The sequence below is a fragment of the Pongo pygmaeus genome, chromosome 3, assembly GCF_028885625.2.
Source record: "Pongo pygmaeus isolate AG05252 chromosome 3, NHGRI_mPonPyg2-v2.0_pri, whole genome shotgun sequence".
Classification (NCBI taxonomy): domain Eukaryota; kingdom Metazoa; phylum Chordata; class Mammalia; order Primates; family Hominidae; genus Pongo; species Pongo pygmaeus.
In genome coordinates this window covers 35,203,519-35,230,405 of record NC_072376.2, presented here as the reverse complement: position 1 = coordinate 35,230,405, position 26,887 = coordinate 35,203,519, and positions in this window count along the sequence as shown.

Below are 26,887 nucleotides of genomic sequence, written 5' to 3'. Positions count from 1 at the left end.
GGCCAGATAAGGAGCAAGAGAGAGAGGGGGGAGGTGCAACAAACTTTTAAACAACCAGATCTCATGGGAACTCACTTGCTACCATGAGTGAGGGCAGTACTGAGAGGGAAGGTGTAAACTATTTAGGAGAAATCCATTCCCACCATGCAATTATCTCCCACCAGTCCCCACCTGCAACACTGGGAATTACATTTTATTATGAAATTTGGGTGGGGACACAGATCCAAACTGTATGAACTTCCAATCTGTATGACTCATAAAGCTAGTGTTGAGTAATCCCAGGGGAACACAGCATCAGAACAGATAACCAATTCTGGTCCTAACTCTTGAACTGATAATACGAGTTCTGGGAACAAATTTCATATCTTCTCTGAATTGTTATTTTCTCTTATAAAATGAAAATATTGAAAGTGATCCCACTTGATTGTTGGAAATTAAGTGAGAGCGTACACATGCCACAAACTATAAAATTGTTACTGTTTGTTTTTTCATGTTTCTAGTGTCATTTCAGGACACAGATAGCTCCTATGGTTTAAAAGGCTTGCGAGCTCTGGAGTGGAATAAGGGTTGCTTCTGAATTTTTATGCATCTTCCCTGACTTATGGAAGAATATGCAATGTCGTTTCCAAAAGCTGAGTCAGAATATTAGCATAGTAAATGGAGAATACAGGACGGGGTAAGGTAGGATTATATTTCTCCAATGCAAAACTCTGTCCACTTTCTTAGAAAGAGTAATTCATTTATGAGGCTTGGATTTTCTCCTTAGGTACAATATGCCAATATTAAGTTCAAATGAAGGTTAAAATACTTTTTTTAATAAATCGTATTTTCACCATTTGTCATAAAATAAAACTAGTAAGCTGTTATAAAGTAGAATTGACATTTTCCAACTTCATGATACATACGAAAATATATGCACCTAAATTTGAGCCGTGGTAAGAAGTAAAAGAACCAAGTATGTACTTGTGTCCTCTCCACTTAAAGAAAAATAAATAAAGGTATTTGAAATTCCTGCTTCTCTTTCTTCTCCATTGCATGAGGAATTCTGTGTATTCTGTACATCTTTGACAATAAAAACAAACTAATCAACTAACAAACCTAGAGAAGATTGAAGATTGAGAGACTATCAGAATTTCCATCGTAAAAGAGGAGAGAATTTAGAGCAGAATATAATAAAATTTGCAGAGGAGTAATAAAGGGAGAAAGAGAGTTAAGAGGCTATCAGAATTCCACTGGATTTTGATAAGAGATTTTAAGGGATTTCTAGAAGGGGGAGGAGATACATATTGAGGATATGTAAGCATTTGTGGCTTGAATATGAAGGTAGTGCTATGATGATAGAAAGTAAAAGAGGTGGCAGAGGTGGAGATTGCAAATGGCGTGCACATGTGATATCTTAGAGAGAACTGGCTTAGAGGTCCATGATTTGGGGTCTGATTTGATGAGGGGAAAAGGGCACATGCTCTTCCTTCTGTCTGAAATACCCTCACTATTCAACCCTTTCTCCCTCTTCGCCCTTTTTTTTCATTCTTTTATGTATTTCCCAATCTTCAGATCTAAATTTAGTCATCACTTCCTCAGGTCAGCCTTCCCAGGTGTCATGGTCTTAAATGTTATCACAGAATCCCATTGATGGCCTCTTCCAGACTAGCTATTATCCTTATTATTTTATTAAAATATATCTCTTTCGCTAGACTGTGAGCTACCTGAGAACAGGGACTGTTTTCATTTTGCTCAGTGCATTACACAGTACTTGTATACAGTGTATAGTCAATAAAAATGTGTTCAAGAAATTAATGATAAGAAATTTTCAGAGACAACTTTGTGTCTTTGGTAAAATATGGGTGTCGTTTGCTAGGATAGAGCAGGAAAAGACCAGGAGGTGAGAGAAAGACCTTAAGTTCGCTTTTGCTCGTGATGAGTTTGAGATGCCTCTGGCCCACGCAAGTGGCAATGTTGAGAGTCAGTTCTCAGGTGTTGTGGAGGGTGTGTTTTAAATGCCAAAATAGATACTGTATAAAATCTACTCAGTTGGAGCAGAATCTAGGAAAACAAAGACTAAAAAAGAGTGAGCAGACAGAAAGGTAGGAGGAAAATTAGAAAATAACATTTTCACAGAAGCAAGGCTGAGAAGAGGGCAGAAAAATTAACTGACATTCCCTCTCTCATAAGTGGAGCTGACACCTAGGCAGTTCAGATGCTGCAGCTTCTTGACATCCGGTCTGAATAGCAGTAGAGCAATGTTAATGCTTAACCAGAGCTGCCAACACATGAAGAAGTTACTTCTCCTATTTTTATTCATCTTTCTGTGAATCTGCACCCTATAATTTTGCCAGATATGAAATAGCCAGAGACCAGAGTGAGCAATCATTTAAATGTACATCTGAACCAAATGAAAACCTGAGAAATCAGAGTATAAAATATTACCTTGGAATGTTTCTGCATGTATTAGCAGAAGAAATGGTTTCAGGCTAATTTGGATAACCTATTAGTGCAATGCAATGTAATTTGTTAGGTTGAAAGCCAGAGATCTTTTTTTTTTTTTTTCATCAGAAACCTATAAATGACAAAGTAATGATTTAGGCAATATATTTGTTAAATTGATGTAGCTAAACTTTTTGTTTTATGTTTGGTAATGTCTTGAATTGTACTTCACTGTCTCTTTAAACTAACTAAAAATATTCCTCTGTTATTGTCCAAGCAAAATTTAATTCCTTATACAGCATTTTAAATGTTAATCAGAGACAAAGCCAGCACTTGCCAAGAGGGGCTATGCTCTTGAAACTAACATTTACACAGCACTTTTCATTTGAAAAGCCATTTAGGAACACAAATTAATCTTTACAACACTGCTGAGAAGTAGTTAATGACAGGAAGGATGATCATTACTCCCATATTACAGATGAGTAAAACTACACTGTAAGTTTAGCGACGAAATTAAAGTTATTACTCATGTGGCAAATCATTTATGACTATCCCCATCTGATATTTCATGCTTCAGGTTTTTTTAATGCATAATCATCTCTTGGATGAATAACTGTATTGCTCCCAGGTCTTTAAGGGAAAAAATACTGAAGTAATAAGACAAGGCGCATGGAGTTTGGTCAGCACACGATGGAATATCATTACCCTCTACTGCACACACAGTGAGAGAGAAAACTTATACATCACTGATGTACTTCATCACTTCCCATACAGACATCATATTCAATTAAGTGGAGAGCTCTCTGTCAACAAACTTGACATGCTCACCTAGGGAATGTCACAACCTTCCCCAAAATCAATATTTAAGTTATGATGGACTGACAGCTTCACAGATGAGTGAGTGTCCCTTGATTTTTACCTTTTTTTTGCTGCAGAACAGAGAAAAGTGCTCAAGGCATGAACAAACAAATTTAATTAAGCTTAAGGGATATGGTTGAGTAATGTAAATCCGGAGCAAACGAAGTCATGGAGCATTAAAGAACAGCTTAATGAAATTCTGATCAACAAGAAAAAAATGAAGAGCTGCTTCAACTGATTCAATAAAGTTGGTTCTTAGTGATTTAGGAAAGCAAATGTTCACTTGTAAGTGGTTACTTTTGAGAAGTAATTTCCTGGACTCTTTAGGTTGATGCATATCTTGAGAATTTCTATAGTTTCTAATATATTTGAAAAATTGCTGCTGGTAATTTTTTTCTTTCTTGTCTGATCTATGAAATGATTTATAACAGGCTCCAGAAATGGAAAAGAAAAACATTTTAAAAGTTTAGTGGGAAAGCAGGAAGACTAGGGTTATCAGAAAACACATGTTGCCCAGCTTCAGAAGTTTTGACAGATGTCATTCTCTGGGATAACTTTTCTTTTGTGAGGAAACTATCTCTTCTGATGAAATTAGGTTCCTCTAACTCACCTCTTTTCTGATCCATTCTTCTGTTCTCTGACCACTCCTTTTAGACTCTCATCTTCCTGGGGCTGTCACATTAGCCACTTCTTTGGATTAAGACTTTCTCAAACTTCATTAAATGGAAAAGGTTAAAGCATCCATGAACTAATTTAAATTACAAATGGTATTATCAATTTAAAATTTAGTTCAAATTGACCCATGAGTCAGGTGGGAAGCCCTCCTGAACAGGGAGTATGGCAAGAAAGTTTTAATGGGAGAGAAAAAAGAGTGGGAAAGTGTACCCTAACATGTAAGGTTCGCAGGATGCTGGTGTTTTCTCTTCAGAAATTACAGTTTCTCTAATTTTAAGTTACAAAGCTGACTTTACTCTGTGGAAAACAATGAAGGTGAGATACAGAGACAGAGAGAGAAGGGAGACAGAAACATTGATTTATCGAAAAGAATAAAGATCTATCCATAAGAAAATATGTAAATAATAAACAAGATTATGTTTACATTCAACTATAAGTATAGACTTTTCCCTTTTTGGATTACTTCACTGCTTTAGAAGAAAAATACATAGAATAGATATTTAACTTTAAGATTGTCATATACACCAGAAAAATAAAGTTAGAAATCTAGAAAAACTCAGATGTCCAGCTATTTCCATTCTTCTAATATAAATCCAAGTCAGGAAGTTGAAAAAAAGTAAAAAAAGAAGGCAGTGACTCATGTAAATGCCACAAAGTTTGATGCTTAGTGACGTACATTCATCTGCAAATGCTTTTTTGAAATTTAGGTTTGGTTAAAACTTTCCAATGCAGTATCAATTAGATATAGAAAATTAGAAGGAAAATGCATAATAGGGATTCTGATTTTGGAGATATTTTTCTAAGTTATCAGCAGAAGTTTAAATCCATCCTCCTCATATTTTTCTATTATTCCATCTATTCTTTCTTTTATTTCTTCATTGATTCAATAAATATTTTGGGTATGTAACATATCAGATGCGGAGCTGGACACTAAAGTCATACTTTTTCAATTATACAAAGGTAGAACAGTTTAATAGGTTGATTTCTGTAAAAATAGGTTAGAAAAAAGTCTAACCTATTTTTTTATTTTGTCTTTTCATTTATTCCTTTCTTTACCACCTTGGATAAGTTATTCAATATTTTCGATGTTTAGTCCTTTTTCTACAGAATGAGGAAATAATAGAGCTGGTCAGTACCTAGCATACAATAGACACATGGAACAGGTTAATGTCATTTAGTTTTAAAGCATACGTTTCAGCGATTCTGAAGATGTACCTATTTAAACTCAGTTTATCCCCAAAGGGTTTATATACCTAAATTTTATAATTTTTCTCTATCCTCAGTTTAGTTCTGTGTCCTTTCCTCCTTGTAAGGGGTTTCAAGTGTAAGGCACTTGGAAGATAAGTAGGGAGTTCAAGAAAAATTCATGTTTCAGGGTGTTTGGAGGTATGGGCAATGCAACTTATCTCCGCTGGGTGATGAATTCATTGTGTAATTCCTCAAATTCTCTATTTTCTATTGTCTTTGGAAAGAACCTGTGCATTTAGAATTCTAGTTTTTGTGCAAATGCTAGCTGTTTGTCCCAGTTTTTATTTATTTCTTTTTGATTGAAAAGAAAGTAGTGACAAACATACCAGCTTCCACCATAACAATATTGATTTGGATTCTTTATGATACATATTGTTGCTTCCAGAATCATTATATTCACCCATTAATTCCCAGAAGCAAACTCTCCTACCTTTTTAGAAACATATCAAGCTATCCACAATGTCACCCAGAGCTGTAATTGTAATTATGGGTAAAAGATTTATGGCTTCAAACCAGTTAGATACATTTGAAGATAAACACAAACACAAACGTGGCACAGTATTAGCACAATGCCCTGTCTCCTGAGTGCTGCCAAACATCTGTGTTGGAAAGAAAGAAGCAAACACACAACCAGGCCATGCTTTCTCCGTCTCTGCACGTGTGCCGAGATGACACACCAGGGTGTATGCAAACAAATAATGAGAGAATGTTCTGATCAGCACAACTCATTACCCAAATCTCGTGCGGATTCTTGTTGGCAGTTTTGTTGTCGACATGTGCCTCACTAGCTCTGTGGTACTAAACAGAAAGCAAACTCAAATCTGTGTTAAATGTAATAATATTAGTTTATTTATAGGTATTTGAATGAAACATTGCAGACAGTTTAGTTACTATTACCTGAAATAATAAAAGATCGACATCAATCAGAGCTCATTTCTTTGTTACTTCTAGTTGTGTGGCATAGTGTCTCTGAATATCTTCCCCATGAGCGATGTTTTCTATAACAAAAATTTGTATTACACAGAGCTTTGCACTTGGGTGCTCCACAGATATTGTGTGCTGATGGGGAGAATAAGTCTATTCATCAAGGCATATTCCTGCAACTGGGGTGAATCAGTTTGAGCATATGCCCTTCATCTTCATTGTCAAGTAGAGTAAGCATTTATTAATTCATATTTATTATGTACTGAATACTGGGATAAAATAAGGATCAAAACCAAATAAGATTACTGCCTGGTCCAGCTGAGGATCTTGTGGGAAAGAAAACTTTAATTATATAATCAAAAACTGAAACTTAGAGATAATAAATGAGAGGTATGAAGTACTAGCTAACTAAGAAAAAAGGAGAAAGAACAGTTAAGGTGGAGGAAACAGCCCTTGTAAAAGTCCTGTGATAAAGGGACTAGAGGAGGACAGCATAAATGTGGTTGAGAGACTGAAGGAGGAACGTTACTCAAAATTAGTCTAAGGAAATAGGAACCAAATTGTATATGACATTTTGTTGTGAGAGAAATAGGTAACCATGAAGGATACATCAGTCTAGCAGCTGTGTGTAAACAGCAACACTGATAGAAGGAGAGAAGTGTGGATGAAAGTGAACAGTGTGTACTAAGGAAATGGGCTTCACCCCAAAAGTGGTCTGGTCTTTGTCCTAGACTCCTGTCAGTTGATCTCTAAATCCTTGGAATTTCCTGAGTAATAGGAGTGTGGAGTGTCTTTGTTATTTACATTGGGTCCCCATGGACCATATCTGATGGTTTTATGATAATAACAGGACCTATAGTGGTATCCTTTGGCCATGTAGTATCAGCATGACCTTCAGGGAGGAGTGAGAACTGGAGATTGACTTTAACAACATGGACAGTTAATCAATCAGTCATGCCTGTATAATGAAGCCCTAATTGTAACTCTGGACTTCAAAGCTCACGTGAGCATCCTGGGTTGTCAATACATCATGCATACTGTCACCCATTAATACTGAGAGGGTAACACTTTCTAAGGAGTCTCTGAGAGGACTCTGTTTTATTCAACTCTTCCTTTGGCTGATTTTCTACATATTTTGCCTGCAATAAATGTAACTGTGAGTATAATAGGTTTATGTGAGTTCTTTGCACCTTTTTAGTGAATTATTGAACATGAGGATGGTTTTGGGTGAAGCCCTTTGATGATTAATTTTATGTGTCAGTTTGGCTGTGCCATCATGCCTGAATATTTGGTAAAACACTATCTAGATATTTCAGTGAAGGTGGTTTTGGATGAGACTAACATTTAAATTGGTGAATTTTGAGTAAGGTAGATTATCTTCCATAATGTGAATGGGCCTCATCCTATCAGTTGAAGGCCCTAATAGAACAAACACTGATCTCCCTTAAGCAAAAATAAATTCTGCTAGCAGACTGCCTTTGGATTTGAACTGCAAACCATGGCTCTTCAGCCTTCTGGCCTGCCTTTCAGAGTTTGGACTTACTAAGCCTCCACAATTGTGTGAGCTAGTTTCTTAAAATCTCTTTCTTGCTTTCTTTGTCTCTCCTTCTCACTCTTTTTCTTGTGTGTGTGTGTGTGTGTGTGTGTACACACACTCTATTGATTCTATTTCTCTGGGAAACCTTGGCTAATATACCCACCAAACTTGCAGTTGGTGTCAGAAATGAGAGTGATCTTGTGTGGACATTTTCCCAAATTTTGTAGGTGGACACTAACTTCTTGCCATAGAGGTCAAAAATCCTGAGTAGACTTGTCAGTCTGGAGAATTGCGCCCTTAACTTCATAGTTCTAGGGTAACATGGTAAGAGGAAACTGGAAAGCAAATTAAGAGGAATTCCCATAGTCTTGGAGAAGATAAAGGGCAAATGGAAATAAATAGATGGATTTGAGAAGTATTTGTCAGAAAAAATCAACAGGAATCAGTGAGGGCAGTGAAAGAGGAAAAGATGTAATATTGACCAAGTCAAGAAGTGTATACATATTCTCACAGGCTCATTAGAAGAGTACACTAGTTTGCAAGGAATAGTCAATGTGGATAATTAGTGTACTAATGTGATTTACATTGGCCACATAAGGTTCTCTGAAAGAAACCAACCCTTTTGGTGGGGAGATGACTTTAATATCAAGAATTTATGGGAAGAACAAACATAGCCAAGAGTTAGACCCTTTGTCACTCTGCCATTGTTTTCTCCCTCCCATGCTCCTTAGCAAGCTGGAGGACCAGTTCACTTCAGCTCATTCAGAATGAGCAAATAGTCATAAGAACAGACATCACATTTTAAGGCAATTCTGAAAGCTGCTGGCTAGAGGAAAACCACCAAGTACAAAACCAAGTATATGAAATTAGTAAGACATTTGAAAGTAAAAGCACTGAGATTTGCAATTTATTGAAGGATACCAAAAGCAGATATGTTTTTAAAAAAGGAATTTGGAAAGTGAGGAGAGAAAGGAAAGAGCTAAAGAACTAGGGAGGTGCATGTGAAACACACTCAGAGGGGTAGGGGCCATTGCATACCCCTCTCCCCTATTCTGGATGCACAAGTGAGGAAGGTTTTGTGGCATGTGCTTGGTGGACCAGGGACACATAATCTGATTCTCCCTCTACACTAGGCTCTGTTCTTCTCATACAATTTTCACGGCCTCCATTTGCTTAGTTATGATTCCTTTCTATTCTTGAGTAAAGAACTGATTAAAAGTACCTCTTAAGGTGCCCAGAACACTTTCTGGCAGTATATGAAAGAATGAGTCAATAACTGGGATAAGTGAAGAAGTGATAGTTCCATTTTCCTTGAGCAGAGGCAAACTCTAGTAGCATCGTTGTGTGTCAGATGACATCTTCCTTTGTAGAACATTCTCATTGGAAACATAGCATGGTAAATTATTCAAATTCTGCTTTCTCATAAATTCTGAATGTCTAGTGATACATTCAGGAAAACAATGGGTCTACCACATTTGTTACAATTGCTTTCACCATGTTTCAACTTAGACCTAGTTTTAGCATATCAAGTCTTTGAAGATAAAACACAATAAGACGGTTGTAATTCTGTTACAGTCAGACAAGACACTATTGCCCTCCTGAGTTGAAATTTTGAAGTCATTTTGAAGTCAAAGAAGGAAAGGACATCAAGACAAACATAATTTCAGATTGTAACAGAAGAACTATATTAGTAATTGTGTTAGTCTATTTTCACACTGCTATAAAGAATCACCTGAGACTGGGCAATTTTTAAAGGAAAGAGGTTTAATTAACTCACAGTTCCACCTGGGTAGGGAGGCCTCAGAAAACTTACAATCATGACTGGAGGTGAAGGGGAAGCAAAGCACATCTTACATAGTGGCAGGAGAGAGAGGGGGGAGAGAGAGAGAGAGAAAGAGAGCAAAGGGAGAACTGCCAAAGACTTTTAAAACCATCAGCTCTTCACTCACTATCATGTGAATAGCATGGGGGGGGGGAACCGTCCCCATGATCCAACCACCTCCTTCCAGGTCCCTTGACATGTGGGGATTACAATTGAAGATGAGATTTGGGTGGGGACTCAGAGCCAAACACATCAGTAATAATGCTAAAAGGGTTCTGAAATGAGAATCAAAAGACTGAGTTCTAATCTTATTTGTTTACCCTTCCCAACATCAGCACTAATGACCAGTGACCTGATCCAACTACAGAAAATTTCATAGCTTGACCTCCACCCTCAGTCCATGAGGCATAATACAGGCACATCTGACCCTCTCGTCAAAGGATTCAGAATATTTCTGACATAATAGGCTCACCCTATTTCATAGAAGAAAAGTGGTTGAAAGGATAAATTCTAGTGAATAAATTAAGTACAAATCATAGTAGATGTATATTTTTTGCTCTAAATAGCCCTAATGGTGGTAGTAGGTTTTTTAAAATAAAGGTTAAGTTTGAGAAATATCTCCAAAGGAAAAATTCTAATTATGTATGTATCAAGTGAATTTATTGAAGGCAAAGGTTGAATACATAGAGGCTTTTAAATGTGTCTAAATTCAGTGATAAAATATGCACATGCTTTAGTATTTTAAAATTGTGTATCATTTGAAGATTACATAGGCTGTATTCTCACAAGCACATGTAATAAATAGATTCCCTCATCTTGTAAAACTCTATTTATCTAATATTCCACTAATGTAGAATACATATTTCTAGGCTTAAAAATGATGGCGCCTCAGCTGTCTGCTGTAAATACCAAATGATGTTTAAACCTATCCCTCATACTTATTTTTAATGTAGATTTCTGATGAGAAAATATTAAAATGACTTAGGTGCTTGTTTAAAGTTAGTAGATTTCCTGTGAAAATAAAGGATCAATTGTCATTTCCGCAGGGAGACTAAGTATTGTTTGATCTTCTTAAGGACAAGTCTAAGAAGGAAATATTTCCCCTGAATAATTTGTGGAGTCTGATAACTTAATAGCTTAAAAGTATTATAAACTCTGCAAAAATGGAGGTATATTTACTGAGAACCTTAAGAACATGTAATTGAGAACATTTTGAACTTGCTTGTGCTTTTAAAATACAAAATGCCCCCATATAAGTAAATTATTTAAACTGTTCTAAGGCTAGCTTTTCCTCCAAAATGAAAATGTGAAGATGCCATTTTCAAGACACTAAAGACTTAAATTTGACTGCTGTGGATCTGTCAAATTTGAGGAGCATGTGGGGAAATGATAGCTGTGACTCTATGACTTTAAGTTTTCTAAAGACAGGAATCTCTCTTGCTCTTCAGTGTGTATTGTGATCACCTACAGAAGCGTGTAACCAACTGGTGTCAGGAGATTGGCTCATTATGTGAAAATGAACCTAAACCACCTAGGCTAGCTGTGCTTTATGAAACTGGGGCATGTGTCATATTTCTAGTTAGTATATTAGCATATTAATATGCACCAAGAAGAATAGAGAAAAATCTCAAAGAAGGTGTAAGTTCATACTTTAAGAGAATTAGCAAATACAGTTCATAATTCTGCCCCTCCTCCACCCCAGAAGCATTTAATATGTTGACACTAAACAAATGTTAGTTACTATTATGTATTGATCTTAAATTTTAGAGTGTAATCAGCGTCATAAAGCACTCATAGATATTCTGCGAGGTAGTTGTAAGGTTAAAACTCTAAATTAACCTCTTCATCTAATAGGTGAAGAAATAAGCTCAGAGAGTTTACGAGACTTTACTTCCTGAGTGAAGGTCACAATGCAAGTAAGTAGGAAATGAGATTAAAGTCAGGCTTTCTGACACTTATTTTGAAATGATTTTTATATTATCACTAATATTCATTCGTTAAAAAATTGATATTGATATTAATTATTGAGCTAAATCTCTGGTCTTACTGCAGAAGCCTACCTCAACTCAATATATTCCCACTTATCTATGTATCACTATGATGATGATGAAAGACTCAATCACATTTTAAAATCATACCGTGTCTCAATTCAGTGAGCAAACTGAGGCAGAGACAGGTTAAGTGATAGGTAAGGTCACTGGCCACAGAGTTAGGACTCCTGATGAAAGTTAAGGTGGAACCTCAGCAGAATCAGAACTGTGGAAAGAAAAAGAGGAGACTTGGAAGGTGTTGTCAGTACTGGGAGGGTGTAGTGGAGTTTGGATCGTTAGGACTTGGAAATAAGGGAACATGATGATGATCGCCTTTCCATGCAAATCCCTCCTCTGTTGTGATCAGCTGAGCTGTTATATGGTCAGCTTCTTCCTAAAGGAAGGAGTCATCTGACCCAGGAGATGAATAGTTAAAAGACAATCATGATGTTTCCGTTTCCTTTTGCTAGTGTTAGGATTCCTGGTAGTTTTGTGACACATATGTGGCCAATAAGATAAAAGGGGACTGTTCCAGGAAAAAATACCATACTTAGAAAAAGAGAGAAGTAAAAAGAAAAAGCTGAGGGCTGGAGATGCCTGTAAGCTCGATGCTTTGGGAGGCTGAGGCAGGTTGATTGCTTTCGGCCAGGAGTTGCAGACCAGCTTGAGCAACATAGTGAGACCCCCGTCTCTACAAAAAATACAAAAAATAGCTGGTTGTGGTTGCATGCACTTGTAGTCTCAGCTACTCGGGAGGCTGATGCGGGAAGACCTTGAACCCAAGAGTCTAAGGCTGCAGTGAACTATGATTGTGCCACTGCACTCCAGCCTGGGCAATAGAATGAAAGACTATCTCTCAAAAAAAAAAAAAACAAAAAGTGAGAAAGCTCACTAACTGTCTCCTTTTTGTAGTTGTGCTCACTTGTGTAATGATGTGATGTTTGGAAATGCAGGTCTTCTTCGATCGTGAGAAAAAATTAGGAGACTCTTGAAATTTAGCACCACAGTAGCTGCTAGTTATCTGAGTGTGGTCAAGCTGCTAAACCAACTCTGAAATTTTCTATAATCAAACATTTTTTATGAATAAAAAATAATTAAATTTTGCTTAATACACTTTTAATTTGGCAATTTATTACTTATAGCCCCAAGGGTCATAATGGACCTTGGATCCTGTTCTCTTCCCTTTGCCCTCAGATCTGTTCTCTGCCCATCTCTGTCTTGCTCTGTGCCCAGGAAGGCTTACTCCTATGATCTGCATCACCTGGAACTCCTTTCCCTCTGGTTTCTGGTTGGCATCAGCTAATGGGAGACTCCTGTAGCTCAGAGTATTTTTTTCCTACAACCATATTTCTGATTCAATGTGGTTCTGGCCATGCCTTGCTAAGGGGTGGCTTCTGCCTGGTAGCATTTATATTATGACCCAGACTTCAGTGATTCCATTTTCTCCTCTTTATCTATCAGTGCTGGGGGGTGGTATCAGCTAATTGCTATTGCTACTTCTTGGGTGTCTCAACATATCTGTGGTTTTCCTTAAACTTGTCTATACCTCTTGCAGATAGATCTTTCATTTTCACAAAAATCTCAGCTGAAATTGTTGCCTGTTTCTTACTGGGATGCTGACTGATACATATAGTTTCTGAGAGTTGAAATGTTACTAATAAATCAGACTATAGATGGCCAATGTATGTTAAAAAGCAGAATAATTCTAGGCCAGTACAAGTTGCTTTCAATTAAGTTGAAAGTTATACTCTACATAGGGCCCTCTAGAGCTGCTATAAGAAAGTACCTGAACTACGCAGAAATTTGTTGTCTCGCAGTCCAGGCCAGAAATCTGAGATGAAGCTGTTGGTAGAGTTGATTCTTCCTGACGGCAGTGAGGGAAGGAACTGTCCCAAGCCTCTCCCCCAGCTTCTGAAGATTTGCTGGCAATCTTGGGTGATCCTTGACTTCTGCACTACCTTTTCTGCCTTCATCTTCCTCTGTGCATGCCTCTCTCCAAATATCCCTTATTGTAAGGAAACACTTGTATGGAATTAGGGACCAACCCTACTCCATATTTCTAAATAAGGTCACATTTTAAGGTACTAGGAGTCAGAACTTCAATATATTAATTTTGAGATGGTACAGTTTGATCCATTGTACCCTGTCTAAAGAAACCAGTACAAACTAGTTGTTCTGCTATGAAATAGAAAAAGGATTTAGAAAAGCTTGTCTAATACTTGATATGGTTGATGATACTATGAACCAGGGATAAAAACTCTCCGCATAAACTCTCTAATTTGAGTGGTAGATATGTCCCCACCTTGGAAATAGTTCTCTCTCATTCCTTTAACCTAATTCACCAAGAAACAGTCCGACTATAATTAACCTGCTCATTTAAAAAATTTAAACCTTTATTGAGCACTTAAATCACCATTCAAATACTTTATTATGTTTTGTTTAACTCAATTTTTACAACAGTCTTATAAGAAAGTTACCATTAGGATCATTATTTTTCATATGAGTAACTAAGATTTTAGATCAAGTCATTTGAACAAGGTCTCTCAGCTAGTACATTGTGAAGCTAAAATTAAAATGTAAAACTTTTAACTCCAGAATGGTTGTTCTAAACTACTATGTTTTGTTTGACCTCAGAAAGGGAAAGTTATAGTCAAGGATCCCAGTGTGACATAACCTCAGCTCAGTTTTTGTTTGTTTAATTATGAACCTGGAAATCTCGTATGCTCATCAATGTCAACTGTTTATTAAATGTTAGGCTGTCCTGGGGCTGATTGATGTTTTGTGTTGCCAGTTCTAGTCTCCAGTACTTACATCTCAGGTTCAATTGTGTCTGAGTTTCAATTGGTCTCTGCTCATTTTCTTTAAACTTTCACAAAAGCTAATATACAGTGGAGTTACTCTGCAACAAATTTAGCTAAAAAAATTTTACCTATCCAAAATATAATTTTCTATGCTTAATTTTTTAAAAAATATTTTAATGTAATGATTATAGAGAGACTGTTCCTCAAAACCACTCATACCCAACTATGTGGGAAATTACATCCTATAATAGAAGTAGACCAAATAGGTATGGGAAACAAGAGAAGTGGCATTAAATTGCAATAGAAATCAGGATGTTTGATCTTTGGCACTGACCGAGGGAAAAAAAATAAAAAAGCATGGTAAAGAACACATTTCCTTTTTCACTGAGAAACAGGTAGCAAAAGGAGATGCCGTTGTAAAGCAGACGGAGTTGGGAATTGAAAGATTAGCATAGCTCTAGCAATCAGACATTGCAACCTAAATTGTTTCTCTTTTCATAGATTACTTACTAATGGATGTAATTCCTTACACTTAGCTGGAGAAAAATTGCTTTATTGGGCCAGATAAACTTCCCAGGTAAATCTCGTTATCTTCAAGATGATTAGATGCCTGTGGTCAGAGTGGGTGTGTTTTTGCTGATGTTTCACCATTTATAATGTAGTTTAAGATAATTTGATTACATTTCAAGCCCATATCCTTAGCTTTCATCCTCCATAATTGGGCTTCAGAGACTTGAGGTACAAATTGGTCTAGATATAAAGTCATAAGTGGAAAATTTATGGAAGTGAAATAAATTGAGAAGTTTTGGATTTTCAGTATTATACAGAAATGAGAGATGCATGTTGGTGATATGCCAGCCCATCTCCTTCACGTAGATGAGTTTCTTTAATTCCCTCAACAATGTTTTCAGATGGATGTGCTTATATTTATCAAGTTAATGAGAATTCTGGCATTCACAGACATTAAGTTTTCTAAATTCTCATAGGTAGCAAACAAGAAGATCTGGGAATAAATAAATAAATCTTAATCCTAAACTCTTCATAGGGTAGCACTCTACCTTATATATCAAATTAAATTTCTTACTAAATACATGATAACACAATATTTACAAAAAGTGTGTTTTGTAGTGATTGGTTCAACCAATTCATATAAATATTTTTCTGCCTTTCCTCTTTCTTCCTTTCCCTGCCTTTCTTTCCCTCTCTCTTTTATTCCTTCCATTATACATTTATTGTGCAATGCAATAAAACAGATCATATTCTAGTTTCATGGGACTTAAGTCCATTCATCTATATCTCTTCAGGCATGATTCAGGGCATCCTAGGACTTCATAGATTAGAGTTCCAGGACTATCTAGTAGGTAAGCTAAAAAACTACATCCTCATGTTCTGGCAAAAGAATGTGGACCTGGTGGGAGCGAAGGAAAAGTCACAGAATGGTGTAGAGTCTAGACATCTCTAGCTAGAGTAATGAGCAATGAGCAATGTGACCAGTCCTCCTTTTCATATGGAAATCGTATTATTCTAATTTTTGCTAACACAGCAAATTTAAGGTCTAAATATAAACTAACATTGACATCTTAATCCGTGCTTCTTGATGAGGTATTTGGAAATGAGGGAATGACAGGTTCCGAATTTGGAGGTGTGGCTGCTGGGCATTGCTTGGCCCCACATTTCTGGAGTCAGATTCAACCCTTTTTTGGCATATTACCCACAGGCCTGTGAATGCTGATAAGAAAGCAGTTCCCCTAGATTTTTTATATGTTCATAACACATCTTAAATTATGATTTGTGTGTGTGTGTGTGTATGAGTGTGTGTCATTCATTTCTTTATCTATATACCAGTACCAGTCTATATTAAGGTTTAACTATTTTCCCAGCCTACTGGTAGGTTCTGGAGTTACAGGAGAGTAAAACACAGGAAAGGATTCTGTTTTTCTGAACTCCATTCAAAGTGTGGCTGGATTATGCTTTCTGCATTTTTACATTCTCTATCCAGCTTTCACTAATCAACATACCTATGGGCACTATCAGATTATAGGTATCAGTGTATTCAACGAAATGAAACACTTTGGCTTATTTTTCATCTCTTAGAATTCGAGTGTTGAATTATTTCATCTATGTAATACATTGCACAATGATATAGTACTTGTGATTAAAAAATATACAAGGATTTACCTTGTATATTATACCTTGTATAATATATAAGCATTAGACCAAAAAGGTTCTTAATGGACAGTCCCAATGCACTGTTTAGAAAACCTTGAGAGGAATCTTAGATGTGTTGATTGTCATCTTGAGACAAAGAAGTGCTGAACCTTGTCAAGATTCAATCCCATCCAACTACCTTTCAGCTCTTCACTTTCAGAACTTGATTTTGCATTCAACACAATCTCTTGGCATTTGAAACTCTGTCAAACTGAACAGCTCTGTTTTAGACACATGTTTTGAAAAGCTTCGCAGGTACTCTCTTTGCACATACAGTATATCTTTTAAATAATATAACCTTGAAGTAGCATTGAGCTATTATTTTCGTAAAAGGAAAACTAGAAAGCAGTGATGCTTACATATTTGCTATCTTCATGGAAAAAAATGTACTGCTAGCTTTATTTTTACACAGTAATGTAGTTCTGCCATTTTGAGGCTGTAAGCATGATTTTTTCGCAAATAATTCGGAGCCAAGATATGAGTTTGCTTCATTTCTCCCTAAACCTAAGAGCAAAGATGCTTTTTCATCCATAAAGCAAATGTTTTCTCAAAAAATTGAAATTCTGGGACATGTATTCTACCTATTCTTTGCAGCCCAGAATTCCAATAAATATTATTGGTAGAATATAATCTCAGTAACAATACGGAGCCCACTATAGAGTTTATGATTGGACTTAAAATGCAGAGTATGAACAACAGCAGAAAAAGTTCATTGTTTCATGTTCTTTTTGTTATTCCATGCGCCTATCTACTTTTGTATCTTGATTTTAAATTCACTATAGGATATCACACTCTCTCATATATTAAATTGTATAGAATATACAATGCCAGAAGTAGTACATTTAAAGTTTTAAGTACCATATGAATATGACAGGAGTAAATGTTTAAAATTTGTTGGAGTTTAACCTTTGTGTGTGTGTGTGTGTTTACATTTACTTCTTTTATGTCTGTATACATACATAAATTTATCTGCAGTACAATCAGCCTGAGAAAAACACCCATGTCATTTAAAGTCAACTTTGAATCATCAAGTTACACAGACCATTTCTGTAATTTTGTCTAAATTTGAAATGAAATTACCAAAAACATTAAATAACAGGATAATTCCACTACATCAGTTTTTGTTTAGCCTTACTTTCTAGAATGGAGTTCACATTTTTAAAATGTATCTAGGTGTGATACAATTATTCTTAATTTATTAAACAGCCTGTTGAACAGGGTTTATCCTCCCCTTTAAAGATATTGCTCATTGCTTTATATACTGTTTTTCAAATAATGGAAAAAGAAGAGAGAAGACAAATAAATACATTTGGAAACATTTTATTATTTTATCCCAGTTCTGCCTGTCTTGGCTCTGTGCTATGTTTGCCCTTAACAAATTTAAGTGTTATACTGAGTATGTTTTCCTATCAGAGGTTGCAAACTGGCAGCTAGAGGGCCACAGATGGTCCACAGATGTATTTTGTTTGACTCATACAGTGTTGGCCTACACAGTATTTATATCTCATTCTTAATTAGAACTGAGAGATTCCACTTATATGTGTGGATAACACTTCTCTTGAAAAAAATATCAGAAGTTTTGATACCAGTGGATCTTTTTTTTAAACATAGTGTTTATTGGCTGAGTTGAGATCACCTTGCTTGTGGTTCATCACAGGTCCTACCAATCCCTATTGCACCCTGATACTGTGGCCAGTTGTCAATTGTTATTAGAGCACTTGTGCTATTGTTTTTCTTTCTGAGTCAGAGGGAAAATGGAATACTTCTTATAGCCCTTCCTTTGTCTTATACATGGCCAACATCCCATATTTATATTATCAGCCGTCCTCTAAAATTATATAATTTTAGGACCTCTGTTTTATTGGATAACTTTGGCCCAATGTAGTAAAAAGAATCAAGCAGATTTAGAGTCTGCAGACCTTAGTTCCAAAATCCAAATGCCATTTACTGACTATGTAATAGTATATAAATTAAGTCAAGTGATTTAACCATGCCCAGCCTTTAAAGTATCTAAAATAAAGTATTACAACTATTTCCATACTTTTGAAGAGTCAAAAACTACTTAAAGAAATTAAGCCCATCAGTTTTGTGAGGAATAAATGAGACAATGTTTGCATAGTATCCTTGGGGCACAGTAGGTATTGCATAGATATTTGCAGCATCCATGTGCCTCAGTCTGTTCAGTGCTGCTATAAAGGAATACCTGAGGCTGAGTAATTTATGCAGGAAAGAGGTTTATTTGGTTCACAGTTCTGCAGGCTGTACAAGAAGTGTGGTGCCAACATCTGCTTGCTCTTCCAGTGGAGTCCTAAGACTTCTACTCATGGTGGAGGTGACGGAGATCCATAGTGTATGGCAATCACATGATGAGAGAAGAAGCAAGAGAAAGAGGAAGGAGGTCCCTAGCTCATTTTAACAACCAGCTCTTATGAGAACTAATAGAGTGAGAACTCACTCATTACTGTGAGGATGGCATCAAGATATTCATGAAGTATCCAACCCCATGACTCAAACACTTCCCATTAGGCCCCACCTCCAACACTAGGGATCAAATACCAACATGAGATTTTCAGTCAAATGTCAAAACACAGCATGTTCCCTTGCCCCCACCAACACTCATATTCTTCTCACAATCATTTTTTCTCAATAGTCCCCAAAAGTCTTAACTTGTTCCAGAATTAACTCAAAGTCCAAAGTCCTAAGTCTCTTCTGAAACTCAAGGCAAGTTTCTTACAGCTATGAGCCTGTGAAATCAAAAATGAGTTATTTATAACCAAGATACAATGATTGTACAGGCATCACATAACCATTCCTATTTTGAAATGGAGAATTCAGTCAAAAGAAAGGGGTGAGAGACCCCACCCAGCAGGGATGATATTAAGCCTGAAAGCTCCAAAATAAATTCCTTTGACTCCATATCCTCCATCCTGGCTACACTGATGTGAGTGGTCAGTTCTCAAAGCCTAGGGCAGCCCTGTTCCTGTGGCTTTTCTGGTGCTGCTTCAACGTGGCTGCTTTCACAGGTTGGCATCCAATGCATGTGGCTTTTCTTTTATTTTATTTTCTACTTTTCTTTTTTTGTTTTTTTTTTTTTGAGATGGAGTTTCTCTCTGTTGCCCAGACTAGAGTGCAGTGGTGCTATCTCGGCTCACTGCGAACTCTGCTTCCTGGGTTCAAATGTTCAATTGATTCTTCTGCCTCAGCTTCCTGGCTAGCTGGAATTACAGGCACCTGCCACCCATCAAGCTAATTTTTGCTTTTTTTTTTGAAGAGAAAAGATTTCACCACATTGGCCAAGCTGGTCTCGAATTTCTGACCTCAACTGATCTGCCCACCTTGGCCTCCCAAAGTGCTGGTATTACAGGTGTGAGCCCCTACTCCTGGCCATCTGTGGCTTTTCTAGGTTGAGACTGTATTCTCCTGGTGGCTGTATCATTCTGGGGTCTGGAGTTGAATGGCCCCATTTCCATAGCTTCACTAGGAACTATCCTGGTGGGGACTCTGTGGGAGCCCCAACACCACATTTCTGCTCAGCATTGCCTTACTAAAGGCTCTCTGTAGGGCTCTAACCCTGCAGCAGGCTTCTGTTTGGGCATCCAGGCTTTCTGATTCATCTTCTGAAATCTAGGTGAAAGCTGCCAAGCCTCCACCACTCTTGCATTCTGGGCTCCTGCAGATCTAACATCATGTTGAGAAGTGAAGCCAGCTGGACTTCCTGGGTCAAGTAGGGACTTGGAGAACTTTTCTGTCTTAAAAGAGGACTGTAAAATGCACCAGTCAGCACTCTGTGAAACACACCAATCAGCAGGATCCTAAAAGTAGCCAATAACAGAGACGATTGAAAAAAGTGCACTCTGATAGGACAGAAACAAAATACGGGAGGGGCCAATAAGGGAATAAAAGCTGGCAACCCCCAGCCAGCAGCTGGGGACCCACTTGGGTCCCCTTTGATGCTGCGGAAGCTTTTTCCTTTTGTTCTTCACAATAAACCTTGCTACTACTCACTCTTTGGGTCTGTGCTATCTTTAAGAGCTGTAACAGTCACTGCAAAGGTCCATGGCTTCATTCTTGAAGTCAGTGAGACCACAAACCCACCAGAAGGAACACATCTTGGAGGATTGTCCAGGATTTCACCATGTGGTGAGTACCATCAGACCCTTTTTACTTGCTATTCTGTCCTATTTTTCCTTAGAATTCAGGGGCTAAACACTGGACACCTGTCAGCCAGTTAAAAGTGACTAGCACTGCAGCCAGACTAAAGACATGGGTGTTAGGCTTTCTGAGAAAGGGCTCTCTAACAACCCCTGATTCTTCAGAGTTGGGAACGTTGATTTGCCTGGAACCAGCTTCTGCTTTTCCTGCATTTCCGGGCTGAGCCGAGGGTCAACAGAGAGGAAAGCCATTCAGCTCCAGGGTCCTGACAAAAAGTTGGTTGACCCTCCAGGCATGAACGGAACTCTCAAAGTTACGTCGCCCAAGAGAGACTCGCCCATCTATTCTATCTGGACCCTTGCCTCCTGGGTCCTAACGCCTGTCAGACAAACACCCTCCCGCCTCTCTTCCTCGAGGCTAGTCCCGCTTCTGAAAACCGCTCCCTGTCTCTGGTGCTCTTCTAGTTTCTCCTATAAGAATGATTTCTGGTATAAATATTGGGACTCTGTTCCCCATCTTTAGGACCCTGGGATCACCATTCAGAAAGATATAATTTTTGTCTGAAGCCCTGTCGGAGTGGGGAGACTATCTGGAATTTTAGGATCCCTCCTCAGACTAACAGGGCTAACAAAGGGTATTCCTGAAGCTAGGATATGGGGGGCCTTTGGGGGGATATCCTTCCTATTCATATGATGAGAAGTGAGGACAAAAGGCATCACTATTCCAACCCTGGAGATCCCTTCCCTCCCTCAGGGTATGGCCTTCCACTCCATTTTGAGGCATATCATCTTTGTAGGACAAGGATAAGGTCCCAATACCAACAGGAGAAAATGTTTAGGATTCTAACACATGTTCGAGAATGCACCGGTAAGGGCCACTAAATCCAACCTTCCTCAGTCCTCTTTGTGGTCCAGGAGGAAAACTAGTGTTTCCACTGCTGGTTTGGTGAGTGCAACTATTCCAAACAGCAGGGTCCAGGGACTGTTGTGGGTTCTTTGGCAGGGAAAAAAATAAAAATGAAAAAATAAATAAAACAAAACCACACGCAGTTTTTTCTTTCAGATGGGAAACCCTCAGGCATCAACAGGTTCACCCTTGAAATGCATCTTATGCCATTGGGACCAATTTGACCTGCAAACCCTGAAAAAGAAGCGGCTTATTTTTTTCTGCACTATGGCCTGGCCCCAATACTCTCTCTCTGGTGGGGAAAAATGGCCACCTGAGGGAAATATAAATTATAATACTGTTGTGCAGCTTGACCTTTTCTGTAAGAGGGAAGGCAAATGGAGTGAAATACCTTATGTCCAAGCTTTCTTTTCATTGAAGGATAATCCAAAACTATGCAAATCTTACAATTTACATTCCCCAGGAAGACCTCTTAGCTTACCTCCATATCTTAGCTTCCTTACAGCTCCCCTTCCTAATAATGATAAGCCTCCTCTAATCTCCCCCACCCAGAATGAAACAAGCAAAGAAATCTCCAGGGACCACAAAACCCCCTGGACTATTGGTTTTGTCCCCTTCAAGCTGTAGGGGGAGGGGAATTTGGCCTTATCTGGATACATGTCCCCTTCTCCCTCTCTGATTTAAAGCAGATCGAGGTAGACCTGGAGAAGTTTTCAGATAATCCTGATAGGTATATAGATGTCCTACAGGGACAAAAGTAAACCTTAGACCTCACTTGGAGAGATGCCATGCTATTGTTAGATCAAACCCTGGCCTTTAATGAAAAGAATGCAGCTTTAGCTGAAGCCCAAGAGTTTGGAGACACCTGGTATCTTAATCAAGTAAATGATAGAATGACAGCTGAAGAAAGGGGCAAATTCCCTACCAGACAGCAAGCCATCCCCAGTATGGATCCCCACTGGGACCTAGACTCAGATCATGGGGACTGGAGTTGCAAACTTCTGTTGACCTGTGTTCTAGAAGGACTAAGGAGAATTAGGAAGAAGTCCATGAATTATTCAGTGATGTCCACCAAACAATTAGGAAAAGGCCCATGAATTATTCAGTGATGTCCACCATAATTCAGGGAAAGGAAGAAAATCCTTCCATCTTCCTTGAGTGGCTATGGGAGACCTTAATCAAATATACTCCCCTGTCACCCAACTCCTTCGAGGGTCAATAGATACTAAAAGATAAGTTTATTACCCAATCAGCCACATATATCAGGAGAAAGCTCCTAAAGCAAGCCCTGGGCCCTGAACAAAATCTGGAGGCATTATTAAACCCAGCAACCTCGGTGTTCTATAATAGGGACCAAGAGGAACAGGCCAGAAAGGAAAAGTGAGATCAGAGAAAGGCCACAGCCTTAGTCATGGCCTTCAGACAAACAAACCTTGGTTCAGAAAGGACAGAAAATGGAGCAGGCCAATCACCTGGTAGGGTTTGTTATCAGTGTGGTTTGCAAGGACACAATAAAAAAGATTGTCCAATGAGAAACAAGCCACCCCCTTGCCCATGTCTACTATGCCAAGGCAATCACTGGAAGGTGCACTGCCCCAGAGGACAAAGGTTCTCTGGCCCAGAAGCCCCCAACCAGATGATCCAACAACAGGACTGAGGGTGCCCAGGGCAAGTGCCAGCTCATGTCATCACCCTCAGTGAACCCCAGGTAAGTTTAACCATTGAGGGCCAGGAAATTGACTTCCTCCTGGACACTGGCACGGTCTTCTCAGTATTAATCTCCTGCCTATATGGTTGTCCTCAAGGTCCGTTACCATCAAAATCCTGGCACAGCCTGTAACCAGGTATTCTCCTACCTCCGCAGTTGTAATTGGGAGACTTTGCTCTTTTCACATGCCATTGTTGTTATGCCTGAAATTCCCACACCCTTATTAGGGAGGGACATAGTAGCCAAAGCTAGAGCTATTATCTACATGAATATGGAGAACAAGTTTGTTGTCCCCTATTTGAGGAGGGAATTAACCGTGAAGTCTGAGCATTGGAAGTACAATTTGGAGGGCAAAAAATGCCCACCCAGTCCAAATCAGGCTAAAAGACCCCACCACTTTTCCTTATCAAAGGCAATATCCGTTAAGGCCTGAAGCTCATAAAGGATTATAGGATATTGTTAGACATTTAAAAGCTCAAGGCTTAGTAAGAAAATGCAGCAGTCACTGTAACACCCCAATTCTAGGAGTCCAAAAACTGAATGGTCAGTGGAGACTACAGCAAGATCTTAGACTTATCAATGAAGCAGTAATTCCTCTATATCCAGTTGTACCCAATCCCTATACCCTGCTCTCTCAAATACCAGAGGAAGCAGAATGGTTCACTGTTCTGGACCTCAAGGATGCCTTCTTCTGCATACCCCTCAACTCTGACTCCCAGTTTCTCTTTGCCTTTGAGGGTCCCACAGACCACATGTCCCAACTTACATGGATGGTCTTGCCCCAAGGGTTTATGGACAGCCCTCATCTGTTTGGTGAGATACTGGCCAAAGATCTAGGCCACTTCTTAAGTCTAGGCACTCTGGTCCTTCAGTATGTGGATGATTTACTTTTGGATGCCAGTTCAGAAGCCTCATGCCAGCAGGCTACTCTAGATCTCTTGAACTTTCTAGCTAATCAAGGCTACAAGGTGTCTAAGTCAAAGGCCCAGCTCTGCCTACAAAAAGTCAAATATATAAGCCTAATCTTAGCCAGGGGAACCAGGGCCCTTAGCAAGGAATGAATACAGCCTATACTGGCCTATCCTCACCCTAAGACATTAAAGCGTTTGAAGGGGGGGTTCCTTGGGATCACCGGCTTTTGCAAACTATGGATCCCTGGATAGAGCGAGATGGCCAGGCCACTCTATATGCTAATCAAGGAGACCCAGAGGGCAAATACTCATCTAGTAGAATGGGAACCAGAGGCAGAAACAGCCTTCAAAACCTTAAAGCAGGCCCTAGTACAAGCTCCAGCCTTAAGCCTTCCCACTGGACAAAACTTCTCTTTATACACCACAGACAGTGGGAATAGCTCTTGGAGTGCTTACTCAGACTCGTGGGACAACCCCACAACCAGTGGCATACCTTACTAAGGAAATTGATGTAATAGTAAAAGGCTGGCCTCACTGTTTACGGATATTTGAGGCGGTGGCCATCTTTGTATCAGAGGCTATCAAAATAATACAAGGAAAGGATCTCACTGTCTGGACTACTCATGATGTAAATGGCACACTAAGTGCCAAAGGAAGTTTATGGTTATCAGACAACCGTCTGCTTAGATACCAGGCATTACTCCTTGAGGGACCAGTGCTACAAATATGCACATGTGCAGCCCTCAACCTGCTATTTTTCTCCCAGAGGATAGGGAACCAACAGAGCATGACTGCCATCAAATTGTAGCTCAGACTTATGCCACCCGAGAGGATCTCTTAGAAATCCCCTTAGCTAATCCTGACCTTAACCTATATACCAATGGACGTTCATTTGTGGAAAATGGGATACAAAGGGCAGCTTATGCCATAGTTAGTGATGTAACAGTACTTGAAAGTAAGCCTCTTCCCCCAGGGACCAGCGCCCAGTTAGCAGAACTAGTGGCACTTACCTGTGCCTTAGAACTGGGAAAGGCAAAAAGAATAAGTGTATATACAGATAGCAAATATGCTTATCTAATTCTACATGCCCATGCTGCAATATGAAAAGAAAGGGAGTTCCTAACCTCTGGGGGAACCCTCATTAAATACCACAAGGAAATCATGAAGTTGTTGCATGCAGTGCAAAAATACAAGGAGGTGACAGTCTTACACTGCCAGAGCCATCAAAAAGGTGAAGGAAAAAAGGCAGAAGGAAACCATCGGGCAGATGTTGAGGCCAAAATTGCTGCCAGGTAGAACCTCCTATTAGAAATACCTATGGAAGGACACTTGATAGTGAACAACCCTCTCCAAGAGATTAAGCCCCAGTATTTCCCTACTGAAACAGAATGGGGACTTTCACAGGGGCATAGTTTTCTCCTCTCAGGGTGGTTAATGACAGAAGAGGGAAAGATACTGATACCCAAGTTCAGCCAGTGGAAAATGCTTAAGACCCACCATCAAAATTTTCACCTGGGTATTGAGAACACTCATCAAATGGCCAAATCCCTATTTACAGGGCAAAATCTCCTCCAGACCATCTGGCAAGTAGTCAAAGCCTGTGAGGTGTGCCAAAGGAATAATCCCATGTTCCATCATTAGACCCCTCTGGGGAAACAAAGAATAGGGCACTATCCTGGAGAGGACTGGCGGTTAGACCTCACCCATATGCCTAAGTCAAGGGGATTTCAATACTTCTTGTTTTGTGTTGATACCTTTTCAAATTGGATAGAAGCCTTCCCTTGCAAGACAGAGAATGGTCAGGAAGTGGCTAAACTCCTAATTACTAACTTAACTTACCACCCCCATTATGAAGGAAAAGACCCTTTCCAACTTCTAAATATGCAATCGTTAGCTGACTTCCCCATCTCTGATAGGACCAAAAATACTCAAACAGGATGTGCAATCCAGCTTTTATGCTCTTACATTTCCAACCTCACCTATTACACGAGCAATGCAAAGCCCATACATGGACCTGTAACCACGAATACTGTCTTAACTTTCCAAGCCCCTTTATGCATCCAATGCAACCTGTTATCAGGCCTGCCCCTGGGGCACCTACTATCCCATCAGTGTAATTACACCCTACAAATTCAAGCCCCAACTTATCATAGTAACTTCTGAGTCACCCAAACAGCTCCAATCAAATGGCTTGTCCTCTTCTCAGGGGCCCCAAAAATCATCACCTCCTCCCTGCTTAACAAACAGTCCAGGTTTTGTAATGGCAAACATACTACCTGCATGACCATTCACCCCTGGGCCCCCTGAAGCAGCACCCTCACCACTAGTGAATGCCTTCTCATCCCCTCTTTCAATCACTCTCTTGAATGGTTCCTAGTAGATAAAAAATGTTTTTTTCTCCAATAGGAAAATAGAACACAGGGAGTCACTCAGTTTGCTCCCAACACCCCTTTCCAGCCACTCACTGGAAATACCTTGGCAAGCACTCCAGGAGTGTGGGAAAATGAAAACAACAAACACACACCTTTTTAACATACACAACCAGTTCTGTCTACCCAGCCAAGGCATATTCTTCTTATGTGAAACTTCAACCTCTATCTGCCTCCCCACCAACTGGACAGGCACCTGCACCTTAGTCTTCCTAAGTCCCAACACTGACACTGCCCCAGGAAATCAGACCCTA